This window comes from Lonchura striata, chromosome 4 (assembly GCF_050655825.1).
Source record: "Lonchura striata isolate lonStrDom1 chromosome 4, ASM5065582v1, whole genome shotgun sequence".
Lineage (NCBI taxonomy): Eukaryota > Metazoa > Chordata > Aves > Passeriformes > Estrildidae > Lonchura > Lonchura striata.
Window position 1 is genome coordinate 40,213,362 of NC_140706.1, and position 16,984 is coordinate 40,230,345.

General features: G+C 34.0%; 1 long non-coding RNA gene across 1 annotated transcript in view; it reads right to left on the reverse strand.

Moving 5' to 3' along the window:
- LOC146767601 (uncharacterized) overlaps positions 1 to 16,840 on the reverse strand; it is a 57,580-nt gene extending 40,740 nt beyond the window's left edge. Inside the window, exon 1 of the long non-coding RNA XR_014954794.1 lies at positions 1,082 to 16,840. This is a non-coding gene — a long non-coding RNA (uncharacterized LOC146767601). The remainder of the gene's footprint in view (positions 1 to 1,081) is intronic.
- Between the last annotated feature and the right edge of the window lie 144 nt (positions 16,841 to 16,984).

Sequence of the window (16,984 nt, forward strand, 5' to 3'; positions counted from 1 at the left end):
GAAGGCAGTATTTTATGTATCATTATGGAAAAGAAGCATTGTATTTCCCCATTTTATCCATGCATTTTTTACTGTGTTCCCACTAGGAAACATCATAAGAATGTAGCAAAGGACCCTGAAAATGCCTATGTACCATGCCTCACCATCCTCTTAAGGACATCAATGCCAGTGGCAATGCTAGGACAGCACACCAAATTTTAGTAAATAACTTTTAAGTACTTAAAATTACTTAGACTCAGAAAGATTTCTTATCTTTGGGATTTCTTTTCTACAGTGCAGGCGAAAAGTTAGATCTATTTCTAGTTAATATAAAAGCTTTGCTCCTACATATCCAAAAGCTCTGTAAATTCAGAAGTCTGGTATTGATTTTTTGGAGATCATTTGCTGTAAATTATTCACGTGGAACAATTGACAGTAAATGTAATGAATGGGCACTTATAGAATGCTCAGAGTACTTCTATAATGTAAAAGGAACTGAAAAGGGATCTATTTTAACACGGGATTTAATTCAGTTAACAGAGAATAACCTGGCTGGGTCATAGCCAACATATATCATTTTCTCAGTCTGTAGTTATTAAGTCATTCTTATTACATCATTCAGGTAAAATATAAAAGCAAATTCTTGCTTTTTCAGTGAAAAGTATAACTCTTCTATCCTCTGGCAGCCAGAATTTAAACTATAATAAATCAATCTTTAATGCAATTCCTTTGCTACAATCTAAACTGCTTTAGAATGAAGTTTGGCTTTAAAAGCCATTTTGTGAGGAGACCTTGAAGGTATCCTTATGTTTTTGCTTTAACCCAGCACCTTCCCAGAAGCATGCTTTAAGGCACTATTTTCTTACCAGAGCTGGGCTCATCGGTATGGGTGATGGTGGGCGCAGTGTAGAAGACACCTAGTAGTTTTCCAACACCTTCCCTTTCATCCTTCAAAGGTCATGTGCTGCTACAGGACAATATTAATCTGAGAAGGGGGAGGATCAAGAAGGGGAGGGGAGCCTCTGCAAGGTCCTGAACAATCAGAGGCTTCTACCACCCAGCTGGGTCTCTGTTTCAATTTGAAACGCTTAGGGCAGCTCACCTGAAGCAGAAGGGTGAGGTTCTGGACATATTAGGAGTTGGGGTTTTTTTTCATAGTAGTTTTTTTCACACACCATGGCATGTGTCCAGAGTGATAAAGGCATGAAGGATGCAGCAGTGCATGGTGGGTAGCCTGTGCCGAGACCTGTGTGGGGAACAGAGTGGCAGCTTAGAAAAATTACATGGCTTTGGCTATACTGTTCAGTGGGAGCATTCTCTACCTTAAGATGCATCTCCTGTGCCAGAAAACAGGAATTGCCTGCTACTGATAGTCTTAGCTGACCTGCACCAGCCACTATTTTAAAAATGCAACAGAACAAGCATTTGTGTGCTGGGCATATGCCATGACCTTGTCACATTTGCTTGGATAAAGTAGCCTTTTCTGCTAAACATTACCTTGAATTGTAGCCATTTACTTTATATAAGCACTTCTCTTGACATATGACATACTGAGGTCACACATTGACCTGCAAAACAATGGGAGAGATGTACCAGGCAAAATGCTATGTGAAGGAATATGTGATTTCCTACCAATCACATAAGAATCCATGTCTGCTAGAAAATCTGAATCAGGTTTGTGTCTCCAAGATGACTAGAATGTCTGTTTTCATTCTTTCTCAATCTGCATAAAACAGAAGCATTTCTTTCATCTAAATATCACATTTTCCTTGTCTAGCCTAGTACCTTATGCTCACTCTATCTTATAACTTACTTTACTGCTATGTTAGGGCCAAACTTACTCAATTTGCCTTCCTGAAGGCAAATGTATTCTTGAATTGAGACTGAACAGTGATAAAAACTGAGTGCATAAACACTGAACACAAAGTCATCTTCAGGTATTTAAAAAGCATTCTTACACTTTATTTTATGCATAGTATGCTATTCCTGATAGTCAGTGAATCCCTAGCTTTGATCATATAGGTTAACAGGTTATGTCAGAATAACCTCTCCTTTCGTCCAATCAAAATGCTAAGATTGAGACCTTTCTTGGAGGAGATCCAACCTTTTTCATATTTGTATGAAGCTATGGTTTTGTTGAACAGACTGTTCATAGGAGAATTGTGTCCAGAAGAAAACCAAGTCCTCCGGTACAACACTTTTTTTCTGACAGTTCGAGGTCCTTTGCCAAATGTTTTAGCTATGCAAAAGTCCCAAAAGAGACAGTTTATTGTGCAGAGAGTAGAATATTTTGTGTATGCTTATTGCAAGAGTAAATCAAATGATATATCAAACAAATTAATTTTCATGGCAATCACTGGCAGGGCAAGGCTAATATCAGGCAAGAGAAAAAGCAGCTCATCTAACTGGCAAGTATGACAAATGGAGACTAGTAAATTCTACATTTTTCTGCCAGAACAATTCCTTTTTCAGAATGCTTATTCATAAACAGTAATATAAAATGTGTCATGGAATCACTGAAATTAGAAAGGAGATTTTCTACTTCAACCTTCTGCTAGGAGCAAAGCCCAAATGGAGGTTGCTCAGGGCCATGTCCAGTCAGGTATATTACAGATTTAAGGTTAAAGATTTCACAACCAGCATAGGCAACCCATTCCAGTGTTCAATCACTCTTAAACAAAGTTCTTTTTTTCCTTTGTTTAAATAACATTTCCTACATTACAATTTATGCCTCTCATCCTTTCATATGGACATCACTGAGAAGAGTCTGGGTCTGGCTCCTGTATTCTCTGATACTGCCTATCAGGCAGTTGTACACATTGATAAGTTCCTCCTGAACTCTCTCTTCTTTGGGCTAACCAGTTCTTGGTCTCAGCCTTTCCTTTTATAAGAGATTCTCCAGTGCCTAATACACTTCTCATAATTATGGGAGAAAAAAAATTTAATATTGCATACATATTTACTCCTTTGGCAAATATGAATCTGTTATAATTCATAGTAGGAAATATTCATACTTTATAGCTGAGTAGTTTTTCCTTTGTTCTTTAAAATTTTTACTCAAATTCTGGCATAGCTATTTCCAGAAGACTTTTTATTGTTTTATAAATCATGCCTCTGAACCTACTTAGGACGTTTTCTGTCACAAATGGTGGTTTTCTTTGTGCTCTGTTAAGCAAGCAGAGTTTCTCCTAGAAAGGTACAGTCATACTTGCTTATTTTTCTGTTTTCTTCATGCGCTGCAGGAAAAAACAAACAGTGGAAAAAAACAACAGACAAATCTCTTTTCCTCTTAGAGCTCAAGATTTTGCCTGAAGCAATAGGTCTTTTCATCCTCAAAGAATTGGTCATTACTTGTTGAGCTCATTATTATTTTAGGCTAGTTTATTCTCACAGAAAAATGAGTCCCAGTTCCACAAGCAAAATTATGTATAAATATAAGAGTACATATTTTCCTATTCCAGCCTCCACTAAATCTCATTTCTTTTTCTTTTAGGTCCCTAAAATGATAACTTCTATTTAATTTAAACTCAGCTCCCAGCTATTAGTAAGCAAGTACATATTTTTAAAGTGCAAAGTTCTATAAAAAAAAGTGATGTCCAGTGAATAAAAAATTCTCCTTCTAATTTTCATTGCATGAAACCAGTTTCTTGATTTAAATATTACCTGAAAAATCTTAGTGTGCTTTGCAACTTTTGTTTAATTCTGTGTCTGGCGCATTGCAATGACATGTAGGATTGATGATATAAAAATAACCAATTTGTGTTCTATTTTTGCATGAAATTCTTTCCATGATTTAGCTTGCCACACTGAGAGATTCAAAGGTAGGTCAACTTGTGGTTTTTTTTTCTTTTGGTCTGTTCAAGGCAGAACCACAAAGCTATTTAAACGTAGTTTTTGTCTCATTTTATGTTTGAAAATCAAAATTGTTTATTCAAATTACAAAAAAAGAAAGGAAGTAAAAAGAAAACTTTTCATATTTTTACTGCATTTTATGCAAAAGCTCCTTGACTATTCTGTTGAAAATGTTAAGGATCTGTATTTTACATAATATACTAAATATATATATTGCAAAAAATTCTTAATATCCTAGGAAGATGTCATGATCCCTGTGATACCTTATCTATGTAAGGAAGTAGTAATGGAGAATGGGAAATTTCTGCCTAAACAGTTGTCACTGTTTACCTACCTAAGCTTTCTAGGGATTTTACTCCATCACTGTCATAACAACCATTACATTCCAGTAGTGTCCTTTTAAGAACTGTCTTGGCTAATATATAAATTATATTGAATATCAATTCTGTTGCAGCACAAGAGATTTTTAGTCCCTTAAGCAGATATATGAACAAATGGACATTTTAGACCAAAGTCTGGCACATGAATCTAGAGATTACATTGGAATTGAGCTCCATTTGCATATCTTCTACACTTATCATGACAATAAAACAATAAATTGCACCTTAAAAATCACCCTGTTTGTGAAATTCTTATCAGCCTATGAAACACCTATCAATTTTATGGTCAGATAACATCTCCCAAAGTAACCATATTGCAGAATTAAAAGTTTGCTTCACCAATACTTATATTTCTTCACAATTCATCTGAAAATTTAAAATTTTAAATGTATCAAATTGAATTCTCATTTTACAGAAGATACTGCCTTGAGTCTGGCAGGTTGTGGCCAATTAGCTCTTCTTAGTATTGCAAAATTACTAAAGTAGCAGTTTACATCAATGAAGACATTGATGTTGTCACATCTAGTTATGCATGTAACCACTGTGACACTCAGTGTTCAAAGTATCTGATGCCTTGTGAGGCCACCTAGAACAGAGGCTGGACTGTGTTAAAGGAATAAAGTAGGCATTAATTAAAAGGCCTTCAAAGGATACACCTTGGGCAGTACAAGAGCCTGGCTGTGGCTCCACCCAAGATGGATGCCCAGTTACAAGTTTTCACACTTTTATAAGTTTTTGTAATTTTTTTTACATTTTGGGGTTAATGTCCAGTTACATCTTCACATTATGAAGTACCATCCTCCCAGATTTCTCTCCTCAATTCTCTGTTGTTTATACCTTTTGGGACTGAAGCTGCAACAGTGTCCTTGGTTCTCAGGCTGGGAAAGGATTGTTTTGTCTTACTAAACTGTGAAGAGAACTCATTACCACTTTATATGAAGTTCAGAGTTATATATTAATGCAGTACAGAATCTGGAAACTATGAAAGCTAAAACTTAAGGCATCATATCAGACCCAAATTTCAAGGAGATCCATCTTCAGCTCCCAATGAACAAATAATACATAGAAAAAAATTCCTAGATGTAATCTTTTATCTTCCAGATAACATTTAGACGAGATTTTTGTGTCTATGGTTACCAAGTCATGCAGAGATTCATTTTGAGCATTGTGAATAATGTTAGTTTTTAACCATACCCTTCAATACTTACATATCCTCGGTCAGATTTCAGTGACAAAACACAAGTAAAGCATGAAACCCAGCACTTAGTCTGATCTCACCTCTAGGAAATTATCTTCTTGATACAGAACTTGACAGCCAGGACTGTGATTGTGCTCATGTAACCGCTAGTGACTGATAGTGAAAGTTAGTGTCAATTCCAGTTTAAGGCAATGTATTTATATCTGTTACATTCCCCAGAAGGGAACATTTCATATATTTAGTCCACTATTACCATCTGGGCATGTAACCGACTTCAGTAGTATTGAAAATACAGAGGAAATGTTACTGGCTGTATAGAATTTTTCAATTTTTGTTTTTAAATAAAAAGCATTGCAATTTAGAATCTGCCTTTATGTGAATAAGTATTAACAGAAACTTATTTATTATTTCTGGCACCATCTCCATTTTTTTTTTTTTTTAATGCTAGGAATAAAAGCATTGTACACAATGCTCACAATATACACAAGCACAAATATGTACATTTATATGATAAATAAAATCAATCCCTCTATTCCCACAATCTCACCTTATGTTTTATCTCTTACAAAACTTGCACAATGCTAACAAAAAAAAGAAGAAAAACAATAAGTAATTTTTTAAATTGGAGATGGTCATAATTTTCCACACCAAATATTATAGTAGAAAGGAAGTACTTGTTCACACCCTTACAGCTCATGCTGTTTGCCAACATTTCACACCAAAAGGCTAACAGCCATGGAAAGTCAACTCATTGCTGAAATGAAAACTAGTTTTTCAAGTTTATTTTCATAGAGATACTATTCTAGAAACTTGAAAGTGGCTGAGCAGAAGGTCTCATAGAATATTAAGTTGTTCAGCAAATATGAAACAAAAGACATAATGAAAGGTACATAAACAAAAGATAATGAAAAGTATTTCATTAAATACTATTTCTTTTTGCAAACAACCCAGGTATGTAATGAACCATCAGGTGGTATTTAATATGACTCTTGTTAATAATATAACCATTGGTTTGATAAACCCTTCTTTTACATTTGTATCTATTAAAATAAGTTTTGAGAGAAGAAGAGATGCTTAGTGTTGTCTTTGATGCTCATGCTGTCAAATGTTCATACACTTGCACACTACCACATCCCCTTTATAGTTGTTACTTTTTCCAACTATTATATTTCCTTATTACTATTACTGCAATACTGTCATTATTACTGAAATATTTCCCCTTATAAGTTGGTTAAATGTAGGGAAGGATTAAAAAGTAGCTTTCATTTTTCATCGCAACACCCATCTAATTATTCTTATTATGATTTTTATTGTATAATGTCACTTATTGCAGAATCACTTTAATATGAGCTACAATTATTTTAAGGATTATTTAAAACTACTATTACAAACATATATAATATTTTGGTACCCAAAACAGAGGTTTAAATAAATATTTCATAATTCTGTTTAACACAACATTTAACATTGGTCAGAATGAATACTTGATGTTCTCATTTTCATTATCATATGGAACATAAATTCAAGATACTAGTTTATGTATAATATAACATGATTAAATCTGTTTCTGCTTCATTTTATTTCAGATGTTCTTCCCTCATTTTCTTGTTGATATTTTAATGGAATTACAAAATTATGCAAAAGTACCTCAAATCCAACTTTCCCTTTCAGGATATATACAGATATTTATTCAAATGGCCCCTGGTTATAAGTGTTCAGACTGGGGAGCAAGGAGACATGTATAATTAATTTACTTAGAAATGTCATAAAACTCAGTCATGTATAATGAAATAGTACAGCAATAAATACATAAATATCACTTAATTCCATCATAAACTGTGATGTGACAGAAATAATGATGAATAGTAATATAGGATTAAGTATATTCTTTATAATAGAACATTTTTATCAGACAGGTCAACTTTGTAAGTATCCAATATGGCATATTTCTTTAAGGCATATATATGGATGGGTTCATATTCATTAACATTTAAAATGTGAAAGATTCACTAATAATTATCCTAAATTACTTTAGGATTATATTTTACTCTTGTGTAAACTTAAATGGATTCTTCATAAATAGATATATACTCATTAGATATATACACATAGAAGAAAGCTTCCAGTAATTTCTTTTTTATTGTGTTCTTATTCAACACCACACAAATAAAAACAAGACCTCAAAACTCTCTATAAACTTAAATATTTGTATTTTTGTTAAATATTTCACATTGAAAATACTGAGTCATATAATATTGCCAAAAGACTGACTCTTTCTCATAAAATATAATTAAAGCTATCAAGAAAAAAGAGCTTTAGACCAGGGAAAATAATAGTTTTTAAAATTGTACAAAATCTTTGTTTTACTAAACATTAATATTTCCTCTTCAATATTATTTCTTGCACATTTTAATCCTACTGTGAATCACAACTAAAATTTATCATCATTTATTAGGGGGTGTATCAGAAATTTCATTATATAGAACTTTACCCATGAGTTCTTTTTCATGGAATCTTCTATATAGCCTTGCTGTCTTTGGGATGAGTAGAAGAACTGACCTTTTGAGATATTTGTCAGGTCTTTTTCCTATGAATTTGCATGAAACAAATAAAATAAATCTCTATGCCTTGTTACACATTCTGCCTGGACTTTCAGAATCAAAATATACATTAGCTGAAAACTATCATGAGGGATACCCTTAACAGCCTTTTCTCAAATCCTGATGCAGCACTCATGTACAAGATGACAATTACAGTGAAAAAGTGTCTGCTGCATTTGCTATGTAAGGGGAACTGCAGAACTGTGTCACTGCAGATGCATACAAAAATGCATAATAAAAAGATACCCATGAGACTGTTTTAAAATTATGAATTGGTATAATTTATCAGAGTTCATCTGCAATATGGAGATGGCGACAGATGCAGAATTGAAACTGCCAGCATTACCACAGTATCTGTATTTTCATTCCTGACTCTCTCACATCTTTCAGCATCAAATAAGTGCATTAAAAATCTAAAGTTCTTTCTGTGTATTGGAAAGTTCATGTTTTTGAGTCCTTTATTAAAATTCAAGTTTACCTCAGAAAGGCTTAAGATATGATTATCCTGAAATATCATAGAAATTGGTCCCACTTAAGAATAGTGAAAAATTATATGTAGTTAGAAATTATAACAGCAGCATGTTTTTCTAAATAACTGGAAGAAGTCTGAAGTTTTCTGACAACAGATAACCACCAGGAATGTACTAGAGAAAGTGAAGAAAGTGGTGAGATTCACATTATGAATTTTCAGTACAGAATAAGATAACCTAAAATGCTTATTTCCAGGTTAAAAGTAATAAAAGTAATACTTGAATAAAGCATTATTTTAAAACAAAAAGTCAGTATAATGCAACTTTATTAAGATTGTCAGTCATATAAAATTTTCCTATTCTATACACAGTTTCTTTAGCCTGAAGTAATTTGCAGTTTCTTGAACATTCATATTCTTTTAAATTTGAAGACCTTATATATTTTCTCCATTCATTGAATTTAAAAAATGAATTCTTTTACTGTCACTAAACCCATGTAATCTTCAACCACTGAGCCTCAGTTAATTCTTACCAAAACTTAATCTGATAAATAGTCTTCTCTTCCTGGTTCAGTAATGTAATAAAATTTCAAAAATTCTGCCACAACTTTTTAAATTTGTCTTCCTATTAAAAAAACTTCTTTTGGTCCATAAAAATTCTGCAATTAGTATATTTTAATTTTATTTTTTGTGGATTTTTTAATCTCTTTAATGCTTCTTCCTCCTTGAACAATTTTATACTGCTTCTTGATTTTTTAGATTTTAGTAATCAACTTCCATTGTTAGTGCTTAGCCCACCAGATTTCAAATATCCATATAATACCCTCTTTCGCACATGTAGTTATTTTCCTTCTGATTATTGCCCTTTCCAGATCTCTCTTTGGACTTTGCAATGATTTCTTTTTGACTATATTCAACTACTTATGTTCAACTCTTCCACGAACAGGTATAACCTAATTTGATATTGTGTTATTATTAAACATTCCTCCCCCATGATTATTTATCTATTGCAACATGTCATGTGAATTTCTTTTCCCCCTTTTCTTTGTGTGTTAGAAGTAGGGATGGCAATTGCATAGTGAGTGCAAATTTCTTCCCTTTGATTTTCAGGATCTTGGCAGTCATGGTAACCTGAAGGTATTTTTTCTCTAAAATGGAGTCCATCTAGTCACTTCTTGTGTTTCTGAACACCTGTCTATAGTTGAAGTTCTTGAAAATGTAATGTTATTTTATCTTCACAGTCATCTAGCTATTATCATGGTTTATATAGTCCTTCCACCAACATTTTTTTTTGTTTTGTTTTTATGTAAAAATAATATAGGAAAAACTTGAAAAACCTTTACTATTATAATTCATTGGCCTCCCAGTTTGGCATAATCTTGATACTTTAGAAGGAATCTGTCAAATCTATAATGATGGATGAATAGCAGATTCCACTGTGTTCACCTTTGGCTCTTATTCAGCCTCAAATAAACTCCTGGTCCTCTTTCCTCTTTCATCTATCTTGGTCCCATTTTTCAAACTGTTTCTCCAGCTGTAGCTGTCTCACTTTATTTTCAGCTGTTATATCTCAGCTGTTATTTTCTTCCTCTACTTGTTAGTTTTCTTTTTATATTTTATCTGCAAACTCATCATTTATACTACATGTGTTATATCCAGCATAGAATATTTTTCTGAGTACTTTTGTCCTCAAGTTTCTGTGTTCTTGGAGACATTTCCATAAGCTTCTCAAATGTAAACTCCTTTCATTTACACAGCAGCTCAGTAGCCACCAGGTCTTGACCAGGTTACTCTATGGTGTTGCACTGGGTTATTATTTAAGATTATAATTCAAGAGAAAAGATGATCTCTTATTTTTTTCACCATTAGTGTCCTCTCATTCTTCAGAATCCCTGTAGCTCTGCATCATTATCAATATATTTTCCTTAGTTTCAACTCTAAAAAAGGAAAAAATGTCTAATTTTTTCCTCTCAGATACCACAGGATACAGGATATAAGAAGACATATAACGAGGGAAAAAAAGATAGTGAGACAAGCAAGGGACAAAAAACGCAAGCAGAGTTCAAGTCTGCCACAGCACTCGAATAAATAACAGAAATAGATTATCCATTGGAGTCCTGTGTCATTAATTGACAGTTTCCTATTTTGGGTATGAGCAAGATTCACAAGGAAAGTGGATGAAAAATTATAAATAAACTATTTATAACTTCAATCAGATTAAGATTATCTCAGATGATTTGTATTCTTATTTAGCTTTGACTTACTTGGATCTATGTTAATTTACATTGACTGAGAAAATTGTGTATTCCTGGTTATGGCATTAATTTAAATAGGGCACACACCATGTCAGATAGGGAAGCCAAGAATTTGAAATGCATGACAGGGTATCCTGAAATATTTAGTTTTGCTAGCAAGTAGTTATCACCACTTCCAAAATCTGAGATAATGGATATTGAGTCTGTTTTCATTTGCTTATGAAGACTTTTTTTTTTTTTTAATTTATATTATTGTAGTTTACACTAAAATTCAACTTATGTGAAAAGTTAGAAAAATGCTATAATAAAATAGTATTCTTGGAAATAATTTTATCTGGGTTTTCTTTGTGAGTTTGGGGAGGAGGTGTTTAGTTGGTTTTGAGTTTATTTATTTTGTAAGTTTGTTTGGTTTTCATCTAAGAACCAAAAAGCCAACCAAAAATTCCACAATGCTTCACAGAATTTTCTCCTCCCTGTATCACATCATGATGATATATCCCTAACAGTAGCTTTGTGTTGATCTTCATTTCGTACTGAATTTTGAGTTACATTCTTGGAGAGACATAAGGTACTTACAGAAATATCAATATAAATAATGTCAACACATCAGTTTCCCTTTAGTAAGCCTAGGTGCATCTTCACTATCTCTAAAAAAAAAAAAAAATACAAAAAACTGTCAAGCTTTTTTCACAGCATTCAGTTCAGCTCATCTTAAGCTACAGTGGAAGGACAGATGTGCTGTGGTAAGAGCTGATTTGGAACTCACAGCTGGAGCTGGTCAGTCTCCCCAGGACTGAGACTGCAAGAAACACAGTGCAGAAACACCTACATGTCTTTGCAAGTGCCAGCCTGTGCCTTACATGTCTTGTGCTAAGCCAGAGCTAAGTGCTACTGAACCATGCTGACTCTTTTGTCTCTGTGACTCTCTTGTCTTTGCCTTGATGCGTCCTATAGTATCTATATTTCTGGGGGCATCAAAGGTTCAGGTTGTGGATAGTCAAAAAAGCCAGGAAAGACCAAAGCAGGGATTTTGAATCTCCCCAAAATGCAGAAACAGCACAAGAAAGTTCTGACATTTATTCAGCTTGTTTCCTTGCAGCCAACGGAGGAACTTTGCTTTGATTCATTTGGAGTCAATATTATTCTGATGTTCATGGCTCCAGTTTCTGCATTAAATTAGACTTATGTTGTGCTTCAATAAGAGAAGTGAAGAGCCAAGCTGATCCATCCTTCTGCAAGTGAAGGAAAAGCTTTTTGTATCTCTTTGTCCTCACTTTTTATTTCCACCATTCTCTGCCCAGCCTCAAACTCCTTTAAGAAAGGAGTTAACAGTCTTTACGGGTTATGTTCTACCTTTCAAAAGATATGTTTTTCTACTTCAAATTATCTTTCAAAATACCTTGTTCAGGACTCTCATTTGATATATGTTTGATATTTTGTGACAGTGTGACCCTAAATGAGAAGATACAACTAAATTCATAATAACAGCCAAAGGGATAGCAAAAGATTAAAGAAAATCTCTATTTATAACAACTATGTTACATATTTTTAGGTGGATTTCTACTTATTACCAAAAGACATTATAAGGTTCATTTTAAAACAAAGCTGCCTATTCATAAAATTAAAATATTAATCCCCTAAATAATAAAGAAAAAAAAAATCATTATTTAACAGGTTTCTCTTTTTTTCTCTTTTAAGGGTAAGCAATGCCTGGAAGTGTCAATGGCTGCTTGTTAAATCAGAGATGACAGAAATTCAGGCAAAGTTTTTTTTGGGTTTTTTTTTTTTTTTTTTTTTTTTTGTTGTTTGTTTGTTTTTTTTCTGGCAAATTTCTTCAATAAATATTGGTAGATCAACCAGAAGAATTTCTTTTCATAAAGAGATTTGCATATTTTTCTGCAGAAATTTTCATGAACTGTTATTTCTAGATTATTTTGCAGATGCTTCCTGATTTTCCTATTTGTATGCTGAAGAATACATGTTTTACTTTCAGAACAGGAAAAAGATGCAAGAATTAGGGCAGTACTTAGAGATTTGTTGTTTTACTAGTTTTGCATGAATGGGAGGAGTTTGACTTGTCAGAATGGATTGATTCAAAGCTACACAGAGGTGCAAGGTTAATCTCCCTAAAGAGCCTTTCTTTTGCTTTATTTATTCCATGTTTTTTACATGATGATGCTTTTGATGGTATTTCATTGATGATGTTGGAATGATATTTTATGATATTGCAATGATATTGCAACCTGATTCCTGGCAAAACTCTCATATCTCAGTTAGGAAAGTACCTGCCATATGCACTTTTTTGTCCTAGCTAGAAGTCTGAATCTAGTTCATTAAAAACATGTTTCTATTGCACCTTATGGTCTTTAACTATGAATAATAGGCAGACATTCTGCATATAAGAGTGCAGAAAATAAAACCCAAAGCTTTTATTGGACATTTGACTGCTCTTTGCAATGGTAGCTCCCATTCTCACAATAATTCTATTAGAACTCTAAACTTTTTGCTGAATGTATGATGATTAAAATGGTAAAAGCATGATCTTCCTACCAGTACTGATTTTGCCTCCAAATTTTCAATACAAACTTTTTTTTTGTCACTGAAAGTACTTCAGTTATGCTGCACAACAGAATAAAGAACATATTTCTGTTTCTGCAAGAAGCTACTTGCTTTGTGTGCTGACCTCTCTAACTTTTCCAGGTCTACATAATTTTTTTATACAAACTTTTCATGGATTAAATAAAAAAAAAAAAGCCAAATGAAAAGGATATTAATGCAGAACAGATTAGAAGCAACCAAAGTATGCCTGCAATTCATTGCCTTTCAGTAGATGGGGACATTTTCTATCCGTAATGTACTGCAGTTAGCAGCAAAACATAGGTGAATACAATGCTCTAGGACCTTTTTTCAGTCTTTTAGATTCCCGAGGAGACTTTAGTAAGTCTTCAGGCAATTTTTTTTAATAGTTAATAAAAATTGCTATTGTTAACATCTAAAATTGCACCACGAGCATTTCCATGAAATTAAGAATCACAGAATCACAAAATGTTTGAGGTTGAAAGAGACCTCTGGGAGTCAACCTGTCCAACTCTTAAATCTCCCAATCAAGCAGGCTCACCTGGAGAGGACATGATGGACCATGTCCAGATGGCTTTTGAATATCTCCAATATCAACATGCAGTTCAAACTTTGGAATAGTTCTTAGCAAAATTATAGAAACACAGTTGGAGCTGGGGGAGGGAGATATTGCTGTTAAGATCACACAGAGTATCATGACAGTAAACTGCATTTGTAGCTGTGCTTTTGTTGCCCATGCCTTAAAAGGGAAGCAGCGACAATGTTTCAAAATGGCATAATACAAGGGCTATCATATCACCTGATTTTGGGCACCCCAACTAAAAAGGTGAGTTCTTTTCCTAGCGTTTTGCAATTCATTTGAGGTATTTACTATACTATTAAGGAATTTACACATAATCTTCCTTGGATTAACCTCTAAAGGATCTTCCTCTCTCAGGGGACCTAGGGAGCATAAACATCTACCTTAGCTTGGTAGTTATGACATCTCCTAGTCTAGCCCAGAGATACTATACAAGAAAACAAAATACTGGCTATCATGTCTGCAGCACCTCACTAGATTAGCTAAGAAACACATTATTCACCTCTGTTCTGCTAGCTCTTAGTATTCAGAATAAAAATGGTCTAAACTGCCTTGGGTAACATGAATAAAACAGCAAAAATCTACAACTGTCATAATATGTATCTGAATGTGACAATCTGTGTTAATTCAAAAGGTCTGTGTTTCATGCTTGTATTAATAACCTATTTTAAATCCCTTATCATTAGAATCAGCTCCATCAGAAACAACAGGAAATTCAAGAAAAATATTTTCATAAACTTTATACATATGCCTTGTGGTTATTGTACAAGTTATTTGAAATAAGAGAGATTAATCTTTTTGTGATTCTAAACACACCTAAGAAAGCTGTCAATGTATGTGTCTTATATTTCTGAAATCTTAAGATATCACAGTGATTGCACAAGCTTTTCTCTTTAACCCGTATAGATTTTAAAAACCACAAACCAGATCTGTTTTCTTGTTAGTAGCTAATGAGTAGGTCTGCTAAGCTGTCATGATTTAACCCCAGTCAGCAGCCAAGCCCCACACAACCACTTGCTCACTGCCCTACCAGTAGGAATTGGGAGAAAATTGGAAAGGTAAAAGGTGGAGAACTCCTGGGTTGAGATTAAGACACACGAGCAAAGCAAAACAAGGAATGAATTCACTGCTTCCCATGGGCAGGCAGGTGTTCAGCCATCCCCAGGAGAGCAGGGTGCCTTCAAATGTAAGGGTTACTTGGGCAGACGAACACCATCTCTCCAAATACCCACATCTTCCTCCTCCTTCTCCCCACTTTGTGTGCTGAGCATGATGTCACAGGGTGTGGGAATGTCCTTTTGGTCAGTTGGGGCCACCTGTCCTGGCTGTGTCTCCTCCCAGCCTCCCACGCACCCTTAAATTCCTCCGCAGTGTGACCGTATGAAAAGCAGAAATGGCCTTGGCTCTGTGCAACCCCTGCTCAACAATAACAGGAACATCTCTATGTCATCAACTCTGTTCAGCACAAATCCAAAACACAGCCCCTATGCCAGTCACTGAAGAAAATTTACTCTACTCTGGTCAAAACCAGCACACTGAGCTCAAGATATTTTAGGATGATAGGTTTGAATTAAACTTATCAAAGTCACTTTCACCAAAAATTGACAGTATGAAGGTATCTCCAGTTCAAAAACTCACATTGAAAAGGGCTGATGTTTTATGAGTAGGTAAGATTAGGATTGATATTTGAAGGTATTGTGATTCATTGCCAGCTTTCTGCAGAAAGTAGAAAGGCTGCATTTTTGTGTATTGTTTGTTTTACTCAATAAAATTTACATTTTACTCTACAGGGCAGTTCACATTTTTCAGTCAGAGTGGCAGCAGGTACTCCAGAAAGTGTTCTGTTTACCAGCACAACTACCCTGGCATTATTTTCATGTAACAAAATCTAGGGGTTTTGCCTTGAAATAACAGAGCAATCATATTGAATAGGTTCTTCAATTTTGTATTGCAATTTGGTCAAATCAACCCTTGGACTAAACCAGATACACAGTTCTAAGCCCCTTTTGTGTTTCTCATTCATTCATATGAAACAGCCTTTTGCATGGATATCAACAGACATCCTGAAAATATCCATCGTTCTCTCCATCTTCACTAGGACAGCTGTGAGGCATGCTACGTGCCACTCACTCTTTCCCCTCTTGCAAAAAGTTGTCAGTGTAAATATTTTAAGGTCAATATTTTTACTTACATTTGAGTGCACTTACTTATTTCTTTAATTTTTTTTACCTAATACATGTATTTACATGCAGTAAAATATTTATATGTAAATTTTATGCAGTGTAAATGTACAGTGAGAGATAATTTGTTAGTTTAAATTAAATGTATTCTCTCTGACTTCCATAATCCTTTCCTGTTTTTTATTGCTCTTTCCATTTGCTTAAGTCTATGCTTTGCCCTTCACTACTTCGAACCTTCCTGAATTAGTGCACTCACTTTTCTCTCTCTTTTTTTGGCCTTGACACTCACAAACTTTCATATCTGCTTCTTAATGCTCCCTCATCACCCTGTGTGTAAAGCAAATTGAGTTCTATGTGGCAGAGCAGAGTATGGGCACCAATTCTAAGAGTATAATTTAGAAAAGGTCAGAGCAGTATTGCTGAAAACTATGCTTGAACAGCTCAAACTACTGTTCTCATTAACAGGATGATTTTCTGATCCAACTGAGAGAAAACGTCAGTGGATCTTTGTAATCAAAGGTGCAGAATCATGAGGAGGAAAATTCTACAGAAAGAGAAAAATGTTGAAATGTGTTCTGGAGCTGTATCAGTGTTCTGCTCTGACAGAACCTAATTTAGTAGAAGTTTTAACATAGGCTTTACAAGGAAAAGTCCTCGATTTATTGTGAAAACTAATGTCTAGTTTGTGTGTGTTTGTGAGTGTTTTTGTGACAAACCTATGAAAAAATATTACCTGTTTTCTGCTGGCAGTGGCATATGCACATATATATATATATATATATATATATATATATATATATATATATATATATATATATAAAAACTTGTATATATATATTTTACTTGTAGATATATATATATGCACATATATATACACACCTATATATATATATAAAAAAACCTTGTATATATAG